The following is a 27,963-nucleotide window of genomic DNA, read 5'->3' as shown; positions in this document are numbered from 1 at the left end:
CTAGCGGACACGGAGTTGAACAAGAACAAGAGAGAGAGAGAGAGAGAGAGAGAGAGAGAGAGAGAGAGAGAGAGAGAGAGAGAGAGAGAGATAGAGATAGAGAGAGAGTTTTCCAGTAGCAATATAACATAAACACCAAATAATTCTTTCAAATTACAAAAGACTATAGAAACTATGTCAGTGAAAAGGTGGTATAATTCTCATTCATAGTACAGAACGGACTTTATACATAAGTACAGGAAGAGTTAAGAGCCTGAAGATATATAAATCCACCATCTTCAATCCAAGGAATTTTGAAAACCATAGTCCAGAGGGTAACCCTCACCTGCACCCATGGAAACAACACAACTTTTAGTTAGCATTGGTACCGTATGCAAGTGATGCATAGGTATCTCACATGTTATAGATGTCACCCAACTAAATTGCTTTCAAAGATAATAAGAAATAAGAAAGTAGAAGCTACTCAATTTTTTAGACATGGTTTCATTTACAGGAAAAAAGAACCCTTTGGAGCTCCTTTTGCTTTGCAAGCTCTCATGAGATAACACCGGAGACGAGTTTTATGGGGCAATTTAGCTTCAAAGTGGGCCACATATACCTCTTTCTTGACTTTACAGAGTTTGGCATTAATTGCCACTATTTTTTCAGGGTCAGTGATAGTGCTCATACATGAAGTCAATCTATACTTTGAGTCACTTGTAACATAAAAGGTTGTTAGTAAGTAAGTTCTACCCCTTCTTAGACAAACCATATGTAAGGTAGTAAATATAAGTACTACACCCCTATACAACATATAGAAGGAATATGTTGAGGTGCCATATTTCTTCCAAACAAAAGGAAGCTACCATGGCCCATTCATTAATGTAACAATCGACCACTTACAGTTTCACGAGCGGCTAATTTGCAGCCCTATCTACCAAAGTCAACAACAATATTCATCAATACTCTCAACCTTATTCGGCCATAATCACTATAATCCTGTCCCTCAACCAAATATGTAAACCATGCACATCCACATTGAGCAGGGATCACAAACCTAAGCTAGCTTCGACCTTACCTGAGCAATAATAGTAAGCTTAGTACCAATCGAGCAGCCCAAGCTATTTACGGTAAAGTAGCATAGAGTCTCAAAAACTCCCAATATTTAGTCGACCAAGTCTTTGATTGAGCAAGACTAGAAGGCCTAGCACCGGTCCTCGATGCTCACATCTTGTACATCCAAGTGAGCAAAATTTTCCAAGGAAACATAATACTCATACGGTATACACCTGAATTGAGCACTAGTAGTAAGCATTTTATCCAACCCAGAATTACCCAACAGAAGAATACCTGCTGTGGTAATTCAAACAAATTTATCAGGTCTCGATTTTTACCCATCAGTAGGTTAACTATATCATATAGGTTCTTTCATCAAGTATTTAAAAGGACATCAATCAACATAATTTAACCTAAAGTATTGCAAGAGGATCCCTTTATACAATGATTTTTTATTTAAAAAAATATACCCTATGATCGGTTCATACCAAAGCCAAGCCCTTTGTTTTAACCCAGCAGGTAGGTCAGCTTTACCATATACGGACCTTCACCAAGTTAAAAGATAACCTTTAAGCTTTTTAAGCTCCATACCTCCTGTATTGTAGGAGGCTACTCTCCTTCCATGTTAGAACAACCCGAGCTAAAGATAGGACCGTTTTATGCATCAACAGAGAACACCAACATTCTGAAAGGCATTCACAACCAAGGCCGCGGATACATACTATTGTCCTCCTTTTGATTTATCAATAAAAGGAAAGCATTTCCTAAAGGCAACTAAACCAACCATGCCATAGCCAAAAGGGCTCAATAGAAGTCACATTACAGTATACAAATGAGAATAGTACCAACACATCAAGTGTATCACACCACACCATACCGACAGTAGTCCATAGCTTACCTGAGATGGAGTCAAAGCGGCCAACTCTATGATAGCATGCTTATCCTTGCCTTTAGCGATATAGTCAATTACTAAACCTTACACTCTTGTGGGTATAAACTTTCACAATCTCAAAGAACACGAGTACTCACACGCTCACACAGTACCAATGCTAAGGGAGCAAAACCGTTCACCTTTATAGTGTTGGGAGCAAGAGGCCCCTTCCCCTTTCGAACAGTGTGGCAGGCCATCTTCAAGAGAGATGATGACACGACAACACCCCACATTCCTTCTTAGTAGTGAGGCGGGCCTGATTTTGCAGCGTCCTTATCTCGCACAGAGAATGGGGGAGGGGAGATAGAGAGATAAAGAAAGGGAGGCTAGAGAGAAAGGGAAGAAGATGGCATTAGAATGCGCAGTGTCACAGGCTGCAGTGGCCATTGAGGTTTAATCACAAAAGAAGGCAAAAAAATGACAGGCGCGACCACCCATAGCTCTTTAGTTAGCAACTAATAGTTAGATTTTTATTTAAGGCACCTATCAACTTATCACCTACTGAATGTACTTTAGCTAATAACCCAAGGCTCCCTAGGCCAAATACTCCCCCGGTTTAAAAATCCCACAAGGTTATTAGCACACCACCCCTAGTAGTGTGTGTGTGGCCATGTTGACCAAAAGGGATGGAAGACACCCTTAAATGGGAGAGAAGGAATCGTTTTGGAGGCACATAGCATAAAAACCCCGGGCTACCTACACATGCCCATAGATTGCTCAAGCTACCCACACACATCAAGGATGAGCCCCACTGCACATGCCTTGATTTCACCAACAAGGGAAACCAAGAAAAAAATATTATTTAGCTTGCAAGCACTTGTACTTCATTTACTTGAGAGTGCTTGGATTGAGCCAAAATGAAAAAATGTTCATACATCAGCCAATGTAAGGTAAGGTGGATGTCTAATATGCTCTTAACCACGAACACACACAATTAAACTTACAATAAATCCCAATGACATGGTAATTTTGTGACTCCTTTTTATGTTATGTATTGACCCTAGCAAAGTTAGTTTGGATTATTTTAGTTTTAAAATGCTGAAATTTTTCTTGTTTTGACCAAAAATCTTGGTGTTAAATGCTTTGGGTGTGTCTTTGTCCTTGTGTATGAGTGTGCGAGAGAGAGAGAGAGAGAGAGAGAGAGAGAGAGAGAGAGAGAGAGAGTCCTTTATGGCTCAAGGGATCACAATCTTTGATCGACCTGTGTAGGTGGATAAACTAAGGGCTCGACATAAATTATGATGTTTGGAGAGAGAGAGAGAGAGAGAGAGAGAGAGAGAGAGAGAGAGTTTAATGATTCGGGTGTGTCCTTGTCCTTATCTATGAGTATGCATGAGAGATAGGGAGAAAGAGAGTGAGATTTTTAAAGAATGAATTTTTGAGTACATGGGCTCCCAGTGTTTGCCAGCGAACAAATTATGAGAGAGAGAGAGAGAGAGAGAGAGAGAGAGAGAGAGAGATTTTCCAATCCAAAAACAATGCTCATCAAAAAATGCTCGCCAAAAAAACACGTCCCTCGTGCAACACGCTTTCAACTCCATAAAGAAAAACACGTATGTGTAAAAAAAAATTCTTCTTGAGAACCAAACATTTGACATTCCCACATTGCACATTTTCTTAGATGCATAGTACGCTCTCAGCTTCAAAATGACACATAGCACACTCATGCCACATGTGATTGGTTGGAACCTCAAGGCCAATGTACTTAAAGCTCTCTAACGGCTTCAAGTGTCTCATTTTTGTACATAATGCATGGCTTCTCTTTATGGTTGGTTTTCACAAGCATAACCTTTTTTTTTTGGATTCATTCACAACAATCAGTCCACTATGCAAGCAAAAGTTTTTCAAGACAACCATAAGCTTTTGTGCATCCTCTAAAGTGTGTGCTAAAATCATTATATTATCCACATACAACAAAACCATGCGTATTTCATTGCAAATAGTACCTCTCCAATGCCTTCTTGCTGCATAAAATCAAGCACCATTTGTTCCAATTGATCAATGTATGGACCAAAGAGAGTTGGTGGAAATGAACATCCTTGTTTAGCCCCCATAGTGCTGGTAAAAAAATTTGAAATTCCTATTCCCATGTGCAATGGACATATCACCTTCTCATATATTTCAATAAGCTACAAGCATAAACTCACTTGTTACTTGGAGTTCTTCCATCCTTTTCAAAAAATTGTTATGTAGAATCTAATCACAAGATTTCTTAAAGTCCACAAATAAATAATGCAAATGCTTACCTTTCAATTTGCTTTCCTCCATGAGAACACAAAAAGTAACATGATAATCAATGGTGCTATGTCAAAAGCTTTCTTGACGAAACTGCACTTGTCCTTTTGCATGTTTACCATTCTTTTCAGCTCGTTCACTCTTTTTTTTTTGGAAGACATTGTGTGTAAAACAAGAGATGAGAGCCAACTGCTCTAAGCTTGTTTACTAAATAAATTTTGCTTTCACAAAGCCTTTCATTGCTCGATTTTTTTTTTTTGTCTTTACATCAATGCGTAGAGGCCATTGTGCTCTTTAATTGACACAAAAGAGCACCCAAATCGGAGTTCGGATAAAGAAGTTATGATCAAAATAGTGAACTATTGTCTATTAAATCAAAAAGCGGCGCATATGTAAGAGAGATAGAGAGATAGATAGATATATTCCATTATCGTCCTTAGAGGTCAAATATGACGTATGGGACCAAAAAATGTGTACAATTTGAAGCTCCTCTATCTAAGAGGGTACAATGTTTGCAATAGCATGTATAGATGCCTTGCTAATTCATACGGTTTTGCCTTTGAGAAGGTGCGTTTGCTTTAAGAGTGCCATGCAATCCTCTTTGGTCTTGAAAACAAGGCTCCCTTGGTTGGTGCGAGGATCCCGATCTACAAATTTAATGGTGGGAATGTCGAACTTGACAGGTTGGATAGCCTTGTTGAGCTTGGTTAGGGTGGCGAGAAAATTGTCATTTCTCCTCTCACCAAATGGGGGGCAAGCCACCAATACGTATGGTCAAGGCAAGACCTTCACGATGATGGCGCTCTTACAAGCACTCCTCCACTTTGGAGGGGATGGTGGCAGCATTCTCTTGGATTTGGGTGGCTAGTGAAGCCACATTCTGGGTGGATGTGTGCTCTACCTCTTTGGCCTTTGCTAGAATGCATTCGGTATCCTCTATCTTTTGAGACTCGAGCGATTGAAGGCGTGCCTTGAGAGTAGCAAGGCACGTTTTGGATTCATCATTCTTGTTCTTCAACTCCTTGACTTGGGCTTGGAGGCAGTCGAACGGGGGCGGCCACAAATGACCGGGTTCTTCTTGATGTTGAGGGTGCGCCAACACTGTTTTTGGCCATTTAACCATGTGTAGGGTTTTCTTGGGTTGGGGTATTGTGAACAGAGGCGGTTAATGGGGCTATTGTCAACAAAGTCTGTTTAGAGATTTTGACATCACTGTTTTTGGCCATTTGACCATGTGACCATGTGTAGGGTTTTTCTTGGATGGGGGTATTGTCAACTACTATCGACAAAGGCCGTTGGAGGGGCTGTTGTACGAGTTACATACGAAGCTTGGGCTCGGGGGCGTGGGTTTGCAGAGGCAAAAAGCTCAAGGGTTTTGCTGCACAAGCACGGCCTGTAGTGTGGCGTGGGAGAGGTGTGGACTGTTGCTGTGCAAGAATGAGTTTGCAGAAGAAGCTTGGGCTCGGGAACTTTGCAGAGGCAAAAAGTTCTAGTTTGTTGTTGTGTGAGCACAGTCCATAGCATGGCTTGGAGAGAGAGTTGGAGCTTGAGTTTGGATGGGGTAGGGTGATATCTGACACCCCCATAGGGTTGTTCCTTACTCAAGGGGGACTATGGGAGCTAGGAGCAGAAGGGATGCTTGGATAGGTCTAGGGCTTAGAGAGAGAGAGAGAGAGAGAGAGAGAGAGAGAGAGAGAGAGAGAGAGAGATCCTGACTTGAGAGGAACATATATGGTGTTTGTGTCTTAACTTAGAGAGAGAGAGAGAGAGAGAGAGAGAGCATAGAGAGGATTCTAAAGGATTCTAAGACTTTTTCTTTCCATAAGTTCCATATAGTTATGGCTAAACCACCACTCATCATAAATGGAACTTACAAGAACGTATATCCAAAATGGTTTGCAATTTTTTCCATAACATTGTGGCCTTTCATTTTGTAGGTGTGCTAACATGTTTTGTTAGAGGGAACCTCAAGAGATCCCCCTTGGTTATTGTAGAGGAAACAATGAACTGCAAGCAAAACCATGCATGCCAGCTGTGTTAGAGATATTTTTCTAAACAAGCACGGGCCAGTGTGTGGTACAATCTTCTTTTCATTCCCTCTCTCTCTCCTCATCGACTAGATCTTTAAGGTCTCTTGGGATAGTTTCCTACGATGTTAAAACTCTCTTCTTCTCGTGTGTGTGTGTGTGCGCGCGCACGCGCGTGCACGCTAATAAAAAGAGGAAAATGGTATAACCTTTCTATCACCCAAGTGTGGTAGATTGGCTATGCCATTTCCCTCTTGAATAACAGGTCTTGAGTTCAACTCTCCTTGTCGCTAGATCTTTAAGGTCTCTTAGGAAGTTTCCTACGACGTTAAAACTCTCTTCTTCTCTGTGTGTGTGTGTGTGTGTGTGTGTGTGTGTGTGTGTTAATAAAAGGAGGAAAATGGTATAACCTTTCTATCACCCAAGTGTGGTAGATTGGTTATGCCATTTTCCTCTTGAATAATAGGTCTTGAGTTCAACTCTCCTCGTCGGCTAGATCTTTAAGTTCTCTTGGGATAGTTTCCTACAACGTTAAAACTATCTTCTTCTCGTGTGTGTGTGTGTGTGTGGGTGTGGGTGTGCTAATAAAAAGAGGGAAATGGTATAACCTTTCTATCACCCAAGTGTGGTAGATTGGTTATGCCTTTTCCCTCTTGAATAACAGGGCTTCAATTCAACTCTCCTCGTCGGCTAGATATTTAAGGTCTCTTGGGATAGTTTCCTACGATGTTAAAACTCTCGTCATCTCGTGTGTGTGTGTGTGTGTGTGTGTGTGTGCATGCGCGCGCTAATAAAAAGAGGAAAATGGTATAACCTTTCTATCACCCAAGTGTGGTAGATTGGTTATGCCATTTCCCTGTTGAATAACAAGTCTCGAGTTCAACTCTCTTTGTTGTGGCTAGATCTTTAAGGTCTCTTGGGATAGTTTCGTATGACGTTAAAACTCTCTTCTTCTCATGTGGGTGTGTGTGTGTGTGCGCGCGCTAATAAAAAGAGAAAAATGGTATAACCTTTCTATCACCCAAGTGTGGTAGATTGGTTATGCCATCTCCCTCTTGAATAACAAGTCTTGATTTCAACTCTCCTTGTCGGCTAGATCTTGAAGGTCTCTTGGGATAGTTTCCTTTCTATCACCCAAGTGTCTTAGATTGGTTATGCTGTTTCCCTCTTGAATAACAAGCCCTGCACATGAGTAGATGTGGGTGTCGGGTGTATGTTGCTCAAGATGGATGAGGGGGGCAAGTATAAGGAGTTGAAGGTAGGTATGGAGGACAACTGACACGGACAAGGTACTACATATGGGTGTCTAGCATGGTGTTGCAGATAGGCATTAAGGTCATAAGAAAGGCTACTATAGGTGGGTGCGGAGCATGGGGCAAGCACGGCTACCAATGGGCATAGTGCAATAGGAAGGAGTCGGAGACAGGTGCGCAAGAGTGCAAAGGAGCATGTAGACGAAGATGAAGACAGGTGTGAGGAGCTAAATCTGAGCAAGAATCTTTGAAGATTCCTACTTATGAAAACAAGATAGAGCAAGTGGGCTACATACTCTCTCTCTCTCTCTTAGGAGGGTTGGGCAGTTGTGAAGCCAGAGGACGTATGACTCTAGACAGGTAGCGATTCACTGAAGGCGAACATGCAAGGAGAGGTGTGGAGTCATGACGAGGTCGATGGGAGTTGGGGTTGTGATGAGCAAATGGGGGCAAGGGAGATATGTTGGTTTTTTTTTTGTGACCATGATGAGGGGGTTGGGAGCGCCCCGTAGGTGAAGGGAATGCAATGGATGCGGATGAGGGGCGTGGGAACACCTTGCATGCCACAATGTTGAGGCTTTGACGGGAGAAGGAGGGAATCTCAAAAGATTCGTATTATTACAAGGTAGATAGACTGAGTAGGTGCCGAAAACAACTTTTTCTCGGTGAGTTAAAGGGAATCTAGGTAGATCCTCTTGAGACTTTGGGGGAAAACAAGGGTGGGGGGCACGTGGTGGAGAGAGAGAGAGAGAGAGAGAGAGAGAAGAAGAAGAACATAATTTTAACCGTCATAGGAAACTATCCCAAGAGACTTTGAAGATCTTTTCGGGGGGAGAGAGAGAGAGAGAGAGAGAGAGAGAGAGAGAGAACGCCTGTATCTGTGAAATCGAGCCTGGTGCAGGTGGGAGGTAGTGCGATTCGGACCTGTTGCAGGAGGTGGCATGCAAGCCGAGCTGAGGAGGAGCTGCAGTGTGCAGGTCGCGGACAAGGTGACGCGGCAGTTGTGGCGCTCCACGCTGGCAGCAAGTGGCAGATGGCAGGTCACGGTCAGGCAAGACGAATTGTAGCGGACGCAGGGATTGTAGCCGGCGGTGGGCAAGGAGGGGAAGCGCAGTGCGAGGGGGGAAGCAAGAGGAAGAGCTTGTCCAGGGTGGGGGTTTGGCGATGCAGCAGGGACGGCACGTGTGCACCTGATGCAAGAGAGAGATTGGGCTTGATCGTTAAGGTCTAACGGAATCTCGCAAAGAAATTAATTAATGGGTGTGCATTAGACCCAGTAGGTGTGCATTGAGCAGTTAATAAAGACAATATTTGACTCTATATTGTTTTGAATAAGAGAAATCTTTGAAGATTTATTGCTCACTTAGCTCCCACCCGCTAAATCCCAAGTGGCGCATCCTAGAATCAACCTCTCCCATACGCGTCAAAGCTTTGAGGCAAAGCCGTTGTAGGCTCGTTCGCATCTTCAATTGCAAATTTTTTTAATAAAGATCTCTTGCCAATTCTCACTGCGTGGAGGTTGCACTGGCTGCCACACACACCACACCTCTTATCGTCGTCGCCACGTGCTTGCTTTGCCTTTGACCTCTGCCTTGTCATCCCTTGATCACCAATTGACTCACGCTTGCATCACCTCCGCCTTGAAACCCATTCCTCACCTCCCGCCAGCTGGCTCACCTTTGCATTTCCCTTTTAATGATCGAGGCATCTGTCCAGATTCTTCTCAAAAAACTACTCGTTTACCAAGGTGTATTCTTTGTTTTCAGTATATATTCTTTATGCAATTCTTAGTGGCTTCAAACAAAATTAAAAGGTATTCCTAATTCAAAGATTCTCTCAATAACAACAAAAATGTTGTGTTGGTCTATAGCATGCAGCAACGGGCAATGACAAAGCACGTAAGTTTGCAACAATATCAATTGGACACACGAAAGACGAATACAACTTTGCACCCACGTGTGCGTGTGTGTGTGTGTGTGTGTGAGAGGAAAAAAAAAGACACTTAAAAATCAAGAAAACAAAAAAAAACACACAAAAATTAATATGAAATCGAACACCTCTTTATACTCTTCGTATGAATACAAAAGGTCTTTTGACTTTACACGTTATATATCTTTTGACTTTCCACCTTCGCCTGTCTTTCCATTTTTTAAACTCATCCTTCACTTACATATACATAATGCAAAGCAAGAAATAATATTGTGTGTAATAGATACTTGTGGTTTCAAAATCAATGTCCCTACCAAACCACGTGGTTAACCTCACGATTATATAAATTTGATAAAGATGATGTGTTTTTCTTGGTTGGTGTGCGCTCCTTGCCGCACTGTCGAAGCAAGGGACTTGCCAATACACCGTGTGCGAGCCACAAACGGCTCCAAGCACACAACAAGCCTAAACTAGCAAGCTCAAGGAAACAAAGGGTGTGTCACTCACCGCTCTACGCTCGCCTTCGTGGTGGATTCCTCGCCACGATGAAGAAGAAGCTGCAGTCGTGCCGCGCTCAACCGCTTCGCCGCCGTCGTGCCTTCGTAATGCTCGATCGCACACACACTCTCCCTCTCTCTCTCTCTCTCTCTCACACACACACACAAGGAGGTGAAGAAGAAGAAGATGGAGATGGAGCAAGAGCACTCTTCAATTGCACAAAAGAGAGAATGAGTAAAAATTAGGTTTAGTTGGCTTTTATAGGAGCTCACCCCATTCACACTTGGGCGCCCATGCTTAGCCAACTAATCCCTTGAATGTCCAAGTTAAAGTGCGCCTCTCATCGACGATCACTCTACCTTTCCCTATTGGTCCGACAAGCCCGATACCTGACTCTACCAAATACATAATACGCGTCCATCGTAGGTGATGGGTGTCCGTGAGCCGTGAGGGTTAACATGCCCCCCTTCCTGATGTAGATTCCGTCCTCGGAAGCTATTGAGTTGAAGCTGGTTCGTCGAGGTGGAAGAGCATTTGAGATGAATGTCCTTAGCCTTCTTCAGTCACTGCAAAATCAAACAACATTGGCACAGTAATGGCATTCTCTTAAAAAGCATATGCAGTTTTAGGTAGACACATTGATTGGAAAAAGAATTTCAAACAATTTGTCAGCAATGAACATTAAATTTCAATGTAATCAAATGCATAAACAGATGTAAAGGTAGAAAATTAAACAAGTCTAGGGTCGCTAATTTGACGGTCGAAAAGCACTAGAGATTGAATATTAATACCATGGGTAAGCTTCTTAATTTTCTGTGGTCAATTAAGTTGTTTAATCGCGAGAGCCAAGTATTCATGTTCGAGGGCTGACTAGAGGCTATACCTAGAAGACTTTGTAGTTAAGCTACCATAAAAGGAATTTCTCATGAAATCATCGCCTGACTGATTACTTTTTCTTTGACCCCCCAAAGTCTTTTCACATTGATTCAATTATGATGTGTGTGCTTATTTTGTATGCCTTGGGTTTTTTGCTTTTCAAGGAAAAGCGCCCACACTGGGAACCTCTAGGGCTCTAGTACCATAGGCGATACATGTGAGTGAAGTACCAAATCAAGCTGAGATTTCTCTTCCAGCTTAAAATTTTACATTGTGGCACTTTGATTTTTTGCTTGTTCATTTTCAGCATTTAAATTTTGTAACTTTGGGGGGTCATATAACATTGTTACACTCCCCAGGCTCATCACATTAGTAAACTCCCTTTATAATACTTAAGCTAAAGGTCGATAGGGTTAAGCCCACTAGAAAGCCCTAGTACATTTCATACAATGCTGCCTAAATCGGATTAAGAACCTAAGTAACCATTGCTTATTAGGAAGGCATTCCCCATGGTATTAAGAGAAGATTTCTAATACCTAGCTTGGTCAAACTAGCTTAGTCGGACTGCTTGATTTTTAAACCTAGACAAGTGATTATGACAAAACATTACATTGAATTAAATGTTTGATACTAAGCCAATGCGCTGAATATTATGCTACCAATCACAATCAAAGCAGACAATCATAGATGCAAAAAGATAAGGGCAATGCTAATGGACAAGAAACACCTGTTTGTGTTGATGGTCGCGCTTGATTTGAAGGTTCCATGAAGGTCCAAATCCTATCAATAGCAACACGCTCCTGTACACACTAGGAAACAAAAGGAATACCTCCAGGAGGCACATCAGTGGGAAAAATTAAAACTCCTAAAAAACAAACTCAAAACACAATCTAGACCCCTAACCTACCTATCTGTTACCCCTTTTAGAATCAAGGAAAGAGGATATTATATAAACCGGGTGGCCACCCTAAGGCTAGGCCTCTATCCTCATCATCTAGATAAATAAAATCGTTGTCCGTGAGGCCATAGTCTTCCTCGGTCTCTATTAGTTCCTCTTCATCATCCTCTTGTGCAAGCATGCTAATCAAGAACCTCGTGATGCGTGGATACTCATCTTGTGCAAAAGAATAAGCATGTGCCATTGGAGACACATTCGCTACTGGGTAGGGATCACGAGTTAGCCATAGACGTATCAGCCATTCTAACTCCTCAAAATTTCTCTCACATGCAAGGCTCTCTATCAAATCCCATTCGCAAGAAAGTATAGGGTAGCATACGTAGAACACTTGTTGAAAAGACAAGGGGTACCTTTCATCAAAAATAGAAGTGCATGCCTCTGGTGAAGTAGCCATTTCTGACAAGACAGATAGATTTGGTTAGGCCTTTAAAACATAAGAGTTGTTTTTGTGTGTTGCTTGAATTGACACGGTGAATTTGGACTTATATGTAAGATCTGATAGGGTGCTCTCTCATTGCTAGGCGCTCTTGCTCTTTACTATTTTTGTTTTTTTGTGAGTATAAGGCTATATATATACATTCCCTAAGATCGGAGATTAAGAGGTCAGGGAAAAAGGTTGAGAGGGAAGCAAGTGAATGATGGATGTCCACAAACACTCCCCCCTTCCTTGGGTAGATCATACCGTTTGAAATGAGCTTGTCACCCTTTGAAACCAATTGTTCCAGTTGGTAATAGGTGAGGATTTTTGCCAGTAGGTTTCTATTACCCTAGGTGCCTCGTCAAGTTGCAAGGGTGGTAAGGTACTCTCCCAGGATTTTATTTGCAACGTTGTTGTAGGTGGTGAACTTACCCCGGAAGGTGCAAACTCTTTCGTGCTTGGATGGATATGTACAGTGGTAGGTGGAGGTTGTGTCGAAGCTTCTATTTGCATATAGGAACTACATGAAGAGCAAGAAGCTTCATTTGATTTCCCTGTTCCTGAGCTAGGTGGAACAAATCGTTCTTTCTTTGGTACCCAAACTAGCTCTAGAACGGGTGTGTAACATTCCATGATTTTTTCCTTTCCGCGATTTTCAATTTGTTTTGGAGCCACAGGATTGGGTTTACATGGGCCAGGTGACAGGTAAGAGTACACTTTACGTTTGGGCACCCAGATTTGATCATTTCCTTCATAGTATCCTTGGGCTTCCAATAGTCGTTTAGGAATCCAACGCAGCGTTTCTTTACATTTCTTGGAGTGAGTGGTACGGTTCTTACTAGGTTTCCGTTTTTTTGCATCAACCATGCTCACTACAGAGGTTTTAGGGACCCACTTGTATGTTTTCTCTGTTATATTAGGATGGTTCTTGTGTGTCTCAAGCTTTCTTTCAACTATATCAGTTGAAGCTCTAGAGAGTTGGGCTATGGGGACGTATGGTTCAACCTCCTGGACATGCAATGTCTTGGGTTTTATTTCCTTGGGCAATATCTCAGGGACTATGGCTTGAGTGGTAGGGCTAAGAGTTGGTTTTTGCATTGTAACACCCCCAGTCCCCCAATCAATAGTGCATTTGGTGGCTATCATCCACGTGCGGCCTAGGTTTATATTACCCTCCATAGTTCCAATAGGCATGACCAAAAAGTCTTGAGCTACCACCCCATTGTCATAACTGACAGAAGTGTGCCAGATTCCAAAAACCGTAGTTTTTTTCTTGTTGACACCCTTGACTTGGATAATACTCTCAGATAGAGGTGGCTTCCCTAACTGACACCACACCCCATAGGATAGCAGATTGTATTTAGCACCCGTGTCCAATAAGGCGTTATATAGCACTTTTCCATAGGCACTATTTAACTCAATGGGGTATCGTAGAGGTGTGTCAGAGTCCAACCCATCCTCTTCGATTTCCACGTGGAATGCATTTGTGACCCCAAGGTTAGCCTCTCGTTTTTGTCTTATACATTGTTGTCGCTCCTTAGCCTCAGCTTGAGCTTGTATCTTGTTTAACTCGGTTTGTGCTTTGGCGGCCTTTTTTTGATGAATGGCCCGTAGTTCTTCTTGGCTTAAAGGATCATAATATCTTTTGAATTTACTCCCATTGAGGAATCCAATGGTTTCAACCCCATCAAGAGTTTCCACACGAAGGGTACCTTGTGGGGTAATTTCACATACTCTATATGGTCCTTTACCAGCATATTTCAACTTTTTCTTCTCTTTACGTACTCCATACATAAGGACTTTATCACCAACTTTGATGTCCTTGTCCTTCACATGGCGATCAAACCACTTCTTTCTCCTATCCTTTTCCACAAGAGCATTTTGCACAGCCAACTGTCTCTCTTCGTCTAGTTTTTCTAAGATAAACAAACGCTCGGTTAAGGGGTTACCATTCCATCCTTCTTGCGAAGCTACCCTAAGACTAGGAATGACAAACTCCCAAGGCATAACCGCTTCTTGGCCGTATACCATTTTGAATGGCGTACAATTAATAGCCACTTTATAAGCAGTACGATAAGCCCATAGAGCAGATGTCAACTTCAAATCCCAATCAGTGCGATGAGCTTCTACCGTCTTGGTTAAAATAGAGATTAGAGTCTTGTTGGTGCTCTCGGCTTGTCCATTAGCTTGCGGGTAATAAGGTGTAGACTTATGGTGGGATATCATAAAGGTCGTGGTAAGCTCTCTTATTACCTCATTTATAAAATGGGTACCATTATCACTAACAATTTCAAAAGGGCAACCAAATCTTGTGATAATGTTCTCAAAAAGAAACTTAGCTGTTGTCCTCGCATCAGCTTTTTGTGAAGCCTTAGCTTCAGCCCACTTTGTTACATAGTCCGTAGCAACTAGAATATATCGAGATTGAGTGTTGCGAGCTGCGGGACTAATTGGACCTACAAAGTCTAAGCCCCATTTTTCAAATGGTTGGGTTACTTTAATAGGATGTAAGGGCATTCTGTCCTTGCGCTGTGTGGTCTTGTAACGTTGGCACTCATCACACCCTTTTGTAAAAAGTGATGCATCCTTAAATAAAGTTGGCCACCAATAGCCTGATTGCAGCACCTTTCTAGCAGTCAGGTCCCCTGAAAAATGTCCTCCTGCTATGCCCATATGTGCTTCTTGCAAGATATACAAATATTCATCCTCGCGGGCACAACGCCTAAGAATATCGTCCTTGCCTAATCTATACAGGGTTCCGGCAATCAAACAATAGGGTTCACATTCTTTTACTAGCCTTCGAGCGATATCCTTACGAAGTTCCTTGGGTGGAAAACCATTAACTAAAAAGTTAACAATGTTCTCACTCCATTCAGGCATAGTCTCAACTATGAATAGGGAAGTATCGGGTAATTCATCATCAACTCCTGTAGGGGCTTCACCATTGGGTATGCGAGACAAATGATCAGCCATGACGTGCCTTTTACCGGGTCTCACTACAATCGTGAAATCAAACTCCAGAAGAATTAACAACCATCGTGTGATTCTTCCTGTGGAGCATGGCTTGTTTACCAGATACAGCAACGCTTGATGATCCACATAAAATACAAACTTGTTTGCCAGAAGGTAGTAGCGAAATTTCTTTACTGCATAAACCATTGCCAAACCTTCTCTCTCTGTAGTGGTGTAGTTCCTTTCAGCATCGTTCAATTGACGGCTTGCAAAGCTAATGGGATAGTCCAATTTATGTTCTCCTGGTTGAGTGAGAACACACCCAATAGCAAAGTTTGATGCATCAATATGCACATGGAAAATGACATCCCAGCTAGGTGTCCTTAAAATCGGAGCACTTGCTAGTGTTTTCTTCAATTGTTCATAGGCCTGGTCACACTCTTCAGTCCATTTAAATTCAATGAGAAGCTTGTACAAAGGACGTGCTATCTCAGCGAAAAATAAAATAAACCGTCGATAATAACCCACGTGTCCCATGAACCTTTGAACTCCCTTGTAATTGGTTGGCGGTGGTAACTCTAGAATCACTTTAATTTTGCTCTCATCGGTTGAGATACCATTCTTGGATACTATATGCCCTAAAATAACTCCATGCTTGACCCAAAATTGGCATTTGAACGGGTTCAATGAGATACGATATAACCTACATTTTTCAAACACCTTCCGCAAACATGATAGATGTTCTTTCCAAGAAGAGTAAACACAAAGGTCGTCTAAGAAAGCTTCACAAAACTCTCTCAAATATTCTTTAAAAGCAGTGTTTATTAATCGCTGGAATGTAGCAGGGGCATTTGTTAAGCCAAAAGCCATCACACGAAATGCAAACACGCCAAATTCTGTGATGAAGGCAATTTTAGCTTGGTCCTCTAGCGCTATCGTGATTTGGTTGTAGCCTGAGTACCCATCTAGAAAGCTATAAGCTTCCTTGCCTGCAACTCTTTCGAGTACATGTTCAGAATATGGTAGGGGGTAATGGTCTCTTCTAGTAGCTGCATTAACTTTTTTGAGGTCCACACACACCCTGAGTTTCCCATTCTTTTTTGGCACGATAACTATTGGCGACACCCATTCAGAGTGTTCAATAGGATATATGAACCCACATTTGATAAGCTTTTCTAGTTCTTCTTGAATGATCTTTGCGTACTTAGGATTCATCGGGTAGGGTCTTTGTTGTACGGGCTTCGCAGTGCTAATCATAGGGATTGTATGTTGGACCACAGAAGGCGGAACACCTTTCATATCATGGTATGTCCAAGCGAATACGTCCTTGAATTCCTTGAGAAGCTCTTTGAGGACCGCCTCTTTAACTTCTGTGAGGTCTTGGGCAATAAAAACAGGTTTTGATTCTTCACCGGGGTCAGCTAATTCTATTTCTTTAACTATTGCCGGACCATCATAGATTCCATTATTCCCATCGATAGGTATTCTTTGGGCTTTTGTGTACACAACCTTTGCTTCCCCTGTGGTGTAAGATTTGAAATGTTCTGGTGCAGGATGCAAGTCTGTGGATTCTGGTTGTGCGTTGGTTTGTGCTTCCATTTCTGCTTTCTTGTGTTGTCGAGCTAACTCTTGGTTTTGACGCCTCCTTGCAGTGCGGCTCAACTTTGGCTTGTCTATGATCTCTAATTGGGCTATGTCATGGGGTCGTGGTCTACACCACATAACATTTTGGAGATATTCACCCCAATTGTCTACCAATTTTCGATGAGCATCACATGCTCCTATATAACTGAGCCATTCTGCTGAGGATCTCTTCTTGTTTATCCTAGCACGTACATTGGCTCGATATCGACGCCTCTTAAGGTTTTTCTTTTTCTTATTTGAGACCTGCTTTTGATTTGCATTTAGATCTGGCTCATTAAAGGAGTCCTCGTTGGTGTCCTCTTCACTCTCGGAGGAGCTATCATCGGTTGATGTGCTCGGTCCTTCCGAATGTTTTGACTCTGAACTTGCTCCACTCTCTAATTCATGAGATTCAGAATCCGTTTCACTCTGGGAGTCAGTGTCCAAGTCGTGTTGGTCAAAGTCTTCTATTGAGCTATCGGTGTCACTGTCAGATTGGTCCACAATTGCCTTGCCCTTAGAAGATGCATGTATGGCACTTATCATGTTCAGAGGTGCAATTTGTGGTACCTCTTCCCCCTCTGGTGTGACCCAAGTGGTTCCTCTATTTCCCCAGGTATCTATGGTTGCAGCTAGGTGTACCCAATCCACATTGTCCGACTCAGTCATCCCAGGTAGGATATCCATATAAGGAGAATCTTGGCCAATGTCTGTATCCTTCTTACAAGTGTAACAATATTGTAGTGGGGCCGAGTGAACTGTGGTGTCAGAGCGATGATCAATAATGGTTTTACTCCCTAAGGGGTGTACCTTACCAGTCACCAAATCCACTCTAAGGACAGAGTCTTGGAATTGCAAATAGACATGATTTTTAGACCAATCGTGAACCATTTGTGCTTCCCTCATGAATGGTCGTCCTAAAATCATTTCATATGACATAAGGTGTTTAGAGAAATCCATTACAATGAACGTATGTCGTACCTTGTGTCCTAGAACTTTGATCTTAAGATCCTTGAGCATCCTCATAGGTTTGGCTATGGTACCATTTGCCATCTTTACCACAATGTTAGTAACACTGAGGCGGGGTTTTCCCATGGATTCCCAACAATCTTTTGTAACGATGCTAACTCCCGCACCACCATCAAGAATTCCCTTTATAGTTAATCCCTTGGTAGTGATGGGTAGGGTCGCATTAGACTCGTCGCCTTCAAAATACTGCCCTAATTCGTTAATGGGTACCTCGATCACAGGCTCGTGTCCATCTAAGTCAAGTGATTGCACATGATTTTCCTCATCAATCATAATCGAGTCAGGCCTATTTGGTTGCGCAAACTGCGGTAATCCCGTTCGTAGCTCTCCGTTAAGGAATGCTCGAAGTGCAAGGAATAACTCAAGATCTCCATACAGCTTTGCTATGATCGTGGTTCGGACCTCAGAAGACATGAAGTCCACTAGTTTGGCAACATTCATTGGCGTTTTGCAGGGTGTAGGTCCTTGACTAGGAACTGGTGAGGATGGAATCTCATATTCCTCAATGGGATCAGGTATTCCTTCGTTAAACATCCTTCCCAACAAGAAGGGTGTATGCTCACTTTCTGATGTCCCGTCCTCACTCCCTTCTTGGATGATACTAGATATGGCTAACGGTCTATGGTTCATGTGGGGTGGATGAACTTGCGTGGGAAACACTGTGTCATGAATTTTGATATGCATGGGTTCTGGTTCTAGTTTCCTTTGAGTCTCCTCCACTAAACCTCTTAGATGTTTCACCTGCTTAATCTCGTCTACAGGGTTTGGGTACGTCCCAATCTTCTTTTTACGATTCTTCCCTTTTTACCCCTGCGGTTTATCTTGGGGGTCTTGGATTGGATTTGGAAACACTTGTGGTGTTTTCAGAGGCTCTTTTTGGTTTTCTCTTATTCGGTTTTCATTTGGTTCCATGTTACGGTTTTCTTTGTCGGTCTTTCCCTTTGTGGTATTGGTTCTAGTCTCCATTGTCTCGACTGAATCTGAATCATCCTCGAGGTCATTCATAACACGGGGTCATCTCCTGTTCCTATGTTTGTTTTGGAACTTGGCTTTGAATTTTCCGTATTCTGCGACTTCTTCCTTCGTGTCTTCTTTTTCTTTGCTTGGATAATTGACGCGGTATCTCTCTCTTCGAGGATATGTCCTGGCCCTTGAAGCATGGACCGTGTAATCGCATAAGCGGGTGCGACGGGTGGTATTGGTGATGTCACACTAGCAATTTCGACCAAATTCAGGGGTGTGATTTTAGGCGCATTTGGGTTATAGGGGCATTGGGCAATCAAGTGATCTATGCCACAACGATTACATGTGAGTATTGGCATTGCATACGTGCTCCCTTGATTCATTTGCATCTGTGCAGCATTCTTTTGCAGCCTAATAGGGCACTCCGCTACTCGATGTGGTCCACCACACTCGTAGCATTGAAGAGGTGGCCTCCGAGCCTGGGTGTTGATATTTTGACCTCTGGATGCGAGAGCAGCAGCTTGATAAACCGTCTTGACTTGTCCCCAACAATCTTCCATGTAGTATATAGGACACTCTTCCAATGTATCAAGTCCGTAGGCAATACTAGTGTCTATTTCCTCCTCACAACCATCTGCATAAGCATTAGATGGCTCGCAACCCACTTGGTTCATAGGGGCGACTCTTGGATGCGGGGGCTGCGGTCCTAGCACAGGAGGTGGTAGCGGTGTAGCTTGTACAACATTTTGAGGTTTAGGGACCATGTGTTGCGGTAGTTGCTCAACAGGTGGAGTAGGCATCAATACAGGAGCTCGAGGTGCATCCGTCCAGGCTACAGGTGGTCTATTTGCCATCATACGTTTGATCATTAAACAATCCTTAGCTTGGTGACCATACCTACCACATGCGTTGCAAGTTCCATTAAATTTTACTCTAAACGTAAGGCACTCACTAGTGCTATGTGGACCTAAGCAAATGGAACACCATTGTTGCTCCCTTCTTGGATACATGTGACTATTTTGAGGGGGTCGATTATCCTTAAGAGACTCTTGGATTGCCTTGGTGAGGTCTGTCAAGAATGTCTCAAATACCTTTGGCTCATTGGCAATGGGCTTTGCAGTCATGGGTTCATACTCAATGGCTTGTGAGCTAGTGGATCTCGTGTCGGTAGACACCCTCATGCCTGCTATCATCAAGTTGTCCTCTAATTGGATTGCATTGGCAGTGACATCTTCCCAGGTTGTGATACCTCTAATCACTAGTCCATTATAGATTCCTTCATTCCTCAACCCTCGAATGAATCGATCAAGCAGTTGGTTATTGTTGAAGCGCTCATTTACAGGGCAACGAGAGTTTAAGTGCTTTAGACGACTAATGAAGTCCCTTACTGACTCTCCTTCCTTACGTTCGGCCTTCTGTAGCTGAGATGCTACACCCTAAAGCACACCTTCTCGTATGTACTCCTTTAGAAACAACCTTCGAAGGGTAGGGTAGATTGTTTTCTCGTCCACCCTTAGGGTCCTATACCAATCTCCAGCCTTCCGGCTTAATGTCAAGCTTAAGGCATTGCACTTATGTAGTTCGTTGCGTTCCCCTAAGGAATCACATACTTGTTCAAACACTTCAATGTGTTTTCTAGCATCTTCGTCCCCATTGAATTTTTGCGTGAGTTTGGCAATTTGTACTGCCTTACTTCTAGGCTCTCTATCAGATGCGTGACGCATATTTTCCGCGATAGATCGACCTATGGTTTGAGCAAACGCTGCCAAGTCACCTATGTGAGGAGGCAAGGCCGGTGGAGGTACTCTTGGAATCATATGTGGGAGAGGGACGGGTGCCGGTCTTGGCATATGTGTGGATGATGCAGGATATGGAACATAACCGGGCATAGGTCCACTCGGATAAGGGCTAGGGAGCGGCACTCGAGGAGCATAAGCAAGTGGTACAATTGGAGGTGTGGGGGCCATGTGTGCATAAGGGGCTAGAGGCACATACGGTCGAGGCCCCATATTAGGTACTACGACACTAGGTAGTGGCACTGCGCTAACCGTAGATGTCATCGGTACATTCTTTGTCAGGCTTATCCCTGGAGTGAGCACTGTGTTTTCCTTGATAGAGGGTTGAGCCAAGTTAGGGAAGCTAAAGTTTTCGCTCGGAGGCTCAGATTGCATAGAGACCCCAGGTGAAATGACGTAAGATGGGTCCATGGGGCTCATTAGAGGAGTCTCCATTTGTGATAGAGTAGGCTGTTGAGCCTTGCTCGTATCCAAAAATCTCATGGGGCCAGTTGAGAGTATATTTACCCCTCGGTTTTGCCTTTCTGATTGAATAATGCCATGGATAACATTACAGATCATTTTCTGTTGATCTTCGATGCTCGTGGCACTAGAGGTGGATTGTACAATCTCTATCCATCCTACATGGTAGGCGTGGCCAGAGTGTAGATCCGTCAACACCTCAGTGTGGAGGTCGTATGTCCAACGATCATTAATGAACAATCCTTCTAGAGTCGACGTGTTAATGGTTTCTTGTGAGGTAGAAGCAATGTTGCTCCCCGTGGTTTTACTTGTCACCAACGGTACTCTAGAGGGAACTTCTGAAGGAGGCAGCTCAACAGGGCCTTCTTGGTAAGAAGTTGGCAGGATATCCACATGGACACTCTTTGGGGGTGTGGGGTCCACGTGCGATGTGAAAGGAAAGTCCACTTCCCCACCCCCTTCGTGTGCTTCATTTGCATCAGGTTCCGAGCGAGTAGCTCTACCTAATGTTTCCATGAAACGGCTAAACATACTAGTACTAGGCTGTGGAGCTTCGGGAGGTGCATGGCCTTCTCTCTCAGTGTTTTGGGTAGGGTATGCTTCCATGATTTCTGAGTCGGAGGAGGAATCACTAGCGGCTATTTTAGTGTTTTGGGTGGTGCTACCTTGTGTCCCCGCTGAGGGTCTAGAGCTTATCGTGGATGGGTAATGGGTGTCCGTATGAACAGAGGCACCCTCAATATGCTCGTGTTCTAGCACCCGCCCAGAGCGTAAGTGCATGTGCTTTTGATACCCTAAGGTGTCAAAAAGCTGCTCTAGGAGGCCTTGTGACTAGTTTTTAGCGTGTTTTTTGTTTGTTTTTTTGCTAGATTTTTTAGAGCGTGTCGTGGAATGGGCCGTGTGATAGCTCGAAACGAGCGTATCGGTCAGAGGGTCGTGCCGTGCTTTACAGCCTCCGTTTGGTCACTCTATGCCCTCGGAATCCCTAAAACTGTCAATTTTCAGTAGGGAACTAGGCCCAAACTAGAAAGTCTAAGGGTGCAAGTGGGAAGAGAAAGGAGGAGAGTGGAGGACTTGTCCCACATGCTCTCATTCTCTCTTGAGGGAGTAGGGTATATATATAAGAGTGAGTCTAGTATATATCATAAGACTGAGGACTGAGGCTTGGGCCTGGGCTCGGGCTTGGTCCTGATCTATCTTTTATACAAACCAACCCGTCCGTTTTAAGAGTCACGTTTTTTATTTTCGAAAAATTTAGCCGCCCGCTCGCTCGCGTTTTTGATTTCCGATTTTTATTTTTTATTTTTTTCCAGATTTTTATTTTTTTGGAGAAAAAATAATTTTTTTTTATTTTTTTTTTTGGGTGCAGAAAATACAGAAATTGAAAACGCAGATATGCAGAAATTGCAGAAAACGCAGATATGCAGAAATTTCAGAAAACGCAGAAATTGAAAAAAAAACGCAAGAAATGCAGAAATTGCAGAAATTGAAAACGCCGAACTTGAAAATGCAGAAATTGCAGAAATTGAAAAAACGCAGACAATAGCAGAAATTGAAACTTGACAGCAAATGCAGAAAACGCAAAAAACAGAAATCTCCACACACTCCTTCCCTGCCTTTCCTATGATAGAAATTGCACCACAAGGAAGCGTAAAGTGCTAACCGAGCTTAGTGTAGGGCATATCCCCGGCAGCGGCGCCAAAAATGTACGCTCCTTGCCGCACTGTCGAAGCAAGGGACTTGCCAATACACCGTGTGCGAGCCACAAACGGCTCCAAGCACACAACAAGCCTAAACTAGCAAGCTCAAGGAAACAAAGGGTGTGTCACTCACCGCTCTACGCTCGCCTTCGTGGTGGATTCCTCGCCACGATGAAGAAGAAGCTGCAGTCGTGCCGCGCTCAACCGCTTCGCCGCCGTCATGCCTTCGTAATGCTCGATCGCACACACACTCTCCCTCTCTCTCTCTCTCTCACACACACACACACACACACAAGGAGGTGAAGAAGAAGAAGATGGAGATGGAGCAAGAGCACTCTTCAATTGCACAAAAGAGAGAATGAGTAAAAATTAGGTTTAGTTGGCTTTTATAGGAGCTCACCCCATTCACACTTGGGCGCCCATGCTTAGCCAACTAATCCCTTGAATGTCCAAGTTAAAGTGCGACTTTCATCGACGATCACTCTACCTTTCCCTATTGGTCCGACAAGCCCGGTACCTGACTCTACCAAATACATAATACGCGTCCATCGTAGGTGATGGGTGTCCGTGAGCCGTGAGGGTTAACAGTTGGTACAATCAAACCAATTGAGTTTTAGCCACATGATCACGTGCACTACTTCCTTGGTTGGTTGGCACAAATAAATTCAATTCAATTTTAAATGAAATTGAATTTTATCCTCGTGATCCCATGCACTATTCAAAATTTCACACAAATCTAGTCAACATTACAAAACAATCAATGTCATATCACTAACTCAAGTGAGCCTCATCAACAACCTTCACAATTGAATGTTTGTTTTCAAAAGAATTTGTGAAACACGTGGTTGAGTTTGAGCCCCAAATGTTGGATTCCTCGATCCCTTCTAAGTTCTAGAGTTGAAAAGCATCACAACTATTATTTTGTAACTCAAATCTTGTTGTTTGTGCTAGAAACGTCCATACGGATGGCAATCAGCTTGAGTGAGGGAGTGAGTAGGAGCCATCAAAAACACAAAAACACGTTACATGGAAAGAAACATAGCTAGGGCAAATGAGAAAGGACACACACGCACACGCGCTCGTATACTTAAGACATATGTGAAAGAAAGGCTTGTGTGCTTTGGCTTTGCATTAGGATATGGGAGGCAATGAGGTCCAAGTCTGATATTGAGAAGTCAAGGTTGATCTCCCTTTTTGAAAACGACTCCTCTGACCCTTTTGAATGGTCGAGGGAGATTGTCTCAAAAGGGAATATATTCATGCGCCTGGGGATCCCCTTGGAGGTGGATGTAACTCACAAAACAACAATGTCATTGGGTCCTTGGTTTAGTGCCACAAGTGTAGCACAAAACATTGGATGATAAGGTTGTCAAATGTATTTTTGTTGGTTATAGTGCTGAAAGCAAAGGTTCCAGGTTGTATCATCCGCAAACAAAGCGTAATTTGGTTTCATGGGATGTAGTGTTTGTGGAAGATTCTGTTCAGCCCTTGCTGTCATGTACTAGAGACAGTAATGTAAGCTCACAGGACATTTATGACACTTTGTTGCCTCTTTCCAGTGGTGGAAGTTCGAATGTAAATTCCAATGAGGCAAATGTATATTCTATGGGGGTTTCCGAAAATGTTATAGATCAGCCTATTACTGATGTAGATGTACATGATGTACTTGATGAGGAAAGGGCTGAAAATGAGCAAGCTAGAGGTATGCCAAAATGGCCGGTGCACACTTTGCGTGACAGTAAATTGAATGCACCTTTGTCTAATCGTACTCGTTCAGGCTCTCGCCATGCATCTTATGCATCAGATTGTTATGCTTTGGCTGTGTCTAGCTTACGTGATGTTGAGGAACCTCTGTCTTTTGATGAAGCACAAAATTCAAAAAATTGGATGGCTACCATGCAATCAGAATATGATGCACTTATAGAAAATGACACATGGACTTTATGTGATTTGCCTCCTGGCAAAAATGCCATTGGTACAAAGTGGGTTTACAAGTTGAAACGCAAGCCGGATGGTGAGATCGATCGCCATAAGGCTTGACTTGTTGCAAAGGGTTATGCACAGCAAAAAGGCATAGATTATGAAGAGACTTTTGCTCCGACTTTTCGTATAACTACTGTGCGTTTTCTATGTGCATTGGCAGCTCATTTTGGTTGGGATGTAAATCAATCAGACATTGTTACTGCTTTCTTGAATTTGAGGAAGTTTATGTAACACAGCCTCGCGGTTTTGCCAAGAAAGGACAAGAGCACAAAGTGTGCAAATTTAACAAGGCTTTGTATGGGTTGAAGCAATCTCCTTGTGCTTGGTATAAGAAATCTGACACTCATTTGGTCAAACAAGGCTTTCGTAACAGTCCAACACAAAGCACATTGTATGTAAAGAGTGAGAGTGATGTACTTCTCATTATGGTTCTTTATGTAGATGATTTGTTGATCACTGGACCAAATGAGACACATATTGTTGAATTTAAAGCTGATTTGAATGCTACTTTCAAGATGAAAGATTTGGGGCTGTAGCATCATTACTTGGGCATACAATTTAAGGAGTGTGATGGTGGTATTGCCTTGTGTTAGAAAAGTTACATAGAGACATTGCTATGTACGTTTGGACTTGAGGATTGCAAACCTATTGCCACTCCCATGGAAACAGGTTTGAAAATTGAGTCTACATGATGCTGGTGATCCTGCAGATGTCATTCTTTACCAAACTGTTGTTGGATGCCTCGTTCATGTATGCAACACGAGGCCAGATATTCAGTTGCAGTCTCACAGGTCAGCAGATTTATGCATAGCCTAGGGTCTAATCATTAGCAGGCTGTCAAGAGGATTTTTTGCTACCTTAGTGGAACTTTACATCTTGGCTTGTTTTATCCCAAGGGGGGATCATTGCCGCCAAACTTACATGCTTTTTCGGACTCAAATTGGGCTTGTTGTTTTGACACGGGAGTGTCCACAAGTGGTTTTTGTTTCATGCTTGGTAGTTCATGTATATCATGGTTGAGCAAGAAGAAACCTATTGTGGCCACTTTGAGTTGTGAGGCAGAGTACAGGGCAGTCTTCACAGCTACGGTTGAGTGTGTATGGCTCAGACACCTTATGGTTGATTTGGGTGTTGGACAGGACACTGCCAACACTATCTACGTTGATAGTCAGGGTGCATTGGCAGTTGCGAGGAATCTAGTTTTTCATGCTTGCACAAAGCACATTGAGGTGCATTACCACTATGTCAGGGAGAGGCTCTTAGCAAGAGAGATCAACTTGGCTTATGTGCCAACACAGGACAACCTTGCAGATCTTTTCACAAAGGCATTGTCTCGTGAGAAGCTTGAAGCTTTTTGCAAAGCTTTGGGCTTACTCCCCTTTGTGGACTGATCATGTCCTCAGGGCATGGCACTTCCCTTTACTCATGTGCCAACTCTCATTCACCACATCACTCCAGGGGGGATTTGTTACCATATACATGTGGTAGTGATGTGACCACACTAGGACTGCCGGGGCATTTTTTCCCTCTTTAGGAGGTTTTTCCCCCCGAGCATTGTATATACACCCATCACTCTAGGGCTATCTATCTTTCCATTGCACACTAAGTAACACACTCTCTATTGTGTGCCTTGAGCTTCCTTCGTCTTCTCCAAGCTGTGTGCGTTTCTCTGCAACCCTAATTCCAACAGCTCTTACCAATGGTTTGGAATGGCCAATACTATACATTTTCTCAAGCTCACTCATGCACACACATAGAACCCCCATAATGATATCGTCATGAATTTGTTTACCCATGTTAACATAGCCCATTGTAACATCACTTTTATATAATCATTACCACATTTGGCATACATGTTGACCAAGGCAGTGCCGAGCACAACGTTTTCTTTCAACAACCCCTGAATAACAATATCATCTCATGAATTCCTTTGCCCATATAAGTATTTTTTGTAATGTCACATGCCTGCAAGTGTACATGATTGCATTTGGAAAGATGCCCTCTCTGCACTTGATATACATACTGACTAACATGCTTTATAAAGTGTACTGCATTTGGCGTACATGTCGATCAACGCAATGCCAAGCACGACTTTTTCTTTCAACAATCCCCCTGACTAACAATATTATTGTGAATCCTTTTGTGCATATCAGTATCTTGTGTAATGCCACATGCCTTCAAGGTGCAAGTGTACATGATATAATTTGGAGAGATGCCCTCTCTCTCCATCTGTTGAAAATAGCCCATCCGCTACTCGACCTAAGCTGGGTCCTTGCCTACAATATGCAACCATATGTGATTGCATCTGGAGCAACACCGTCACTTCGCATCTGCCAAAAACAACTGAGAGCTTCTTGGTCCTACCCAAGTTGGGCACGGGACTGCAACCCCTCCTTTGTCCAAGACCAGAAAATACTCTCAACCAATCGGATGGACATCAGATCGTGAGATGGGAACAAATTTTTGAAGTGGATGCAGAGGGTGATATATTGACGGTGTTGACTTGGAATGCCAATAATGATGATGAGGGTGATGATGGTAGTAACATGTAGGAGGAAGCGCATGGTGCGTCCAAAATAGAGTACCTCTCAACGGTGCTATTGAATGCCTCAGTTCAAATTGAATTGAGACACATCAAAATGGATGGCCTTGCGGCTGCACGTGCTGAGGAGGGGTTGCAATATTGCAAGCAGACAACTACACTTCATCGTGAAATTATGAGGCAAGGTGCCACTTCATCTCCTCTGACATGGTCACCTTTCAACTCCGGGCGCACTAACTCTTGGCTCTGATCCCCTCCTTACTTCCTTGCTTCTCTATTTTCAACCACATGGCTTTTCCTGAATATGATCTCCATAATACAATAAATAGATAGTATTGAACAATTGAAAGACACTTTTGATGCATATGCTATATACAAATTGACTCAATGCCTGCCCGTCACTTTTGGGGATGGGCAGGCAGGTGTTACACATAAAAGGGAGATAATTTTAAAAGATTGTCTGGACGATCAACTCGTCAGGCTAGTCTACTAGTTGAACTTTTCATTGCAAGTGCGTCGGCTGCAGTTCAGTACGCACGTGCGTTTGGGTAAGGAGTCTCCGTTGCCTAGCATTTTATCTGCTGCTCAATTTATTCCGTGAATGAGCTTTTGCTTGCTGTCTTCCACGTCTGTACGCCCAAGTTTGGGTGACTAGTGTGTAAGCAGCCTTAATACACTTCTTTCGCAGTCTTCTTTCTGCCTGACCTTGAGACTTTCCTAATGCTTCCAATCCATTCTCTAGAGCATCATCAC

The sequence above is a fragment of the Adiantum capillus-veneris genome, chromosome 2 (assembly GCF_014529385.1).
Source record: "Adiantum capillus-veneris isolate H3 chromosome 2, ASM1452938v2, whole genome shotgun sequence".
Lineage (NCBI taxonomy): Eukaryota > Viridiplantae > Streptophyta > Polypodiopsida > Polypodiales > Pteridaceae > Adiantum > Adiantum capillus-veneris.
This window is presented reverse-complemented; position numbering follows the sequence as displayed.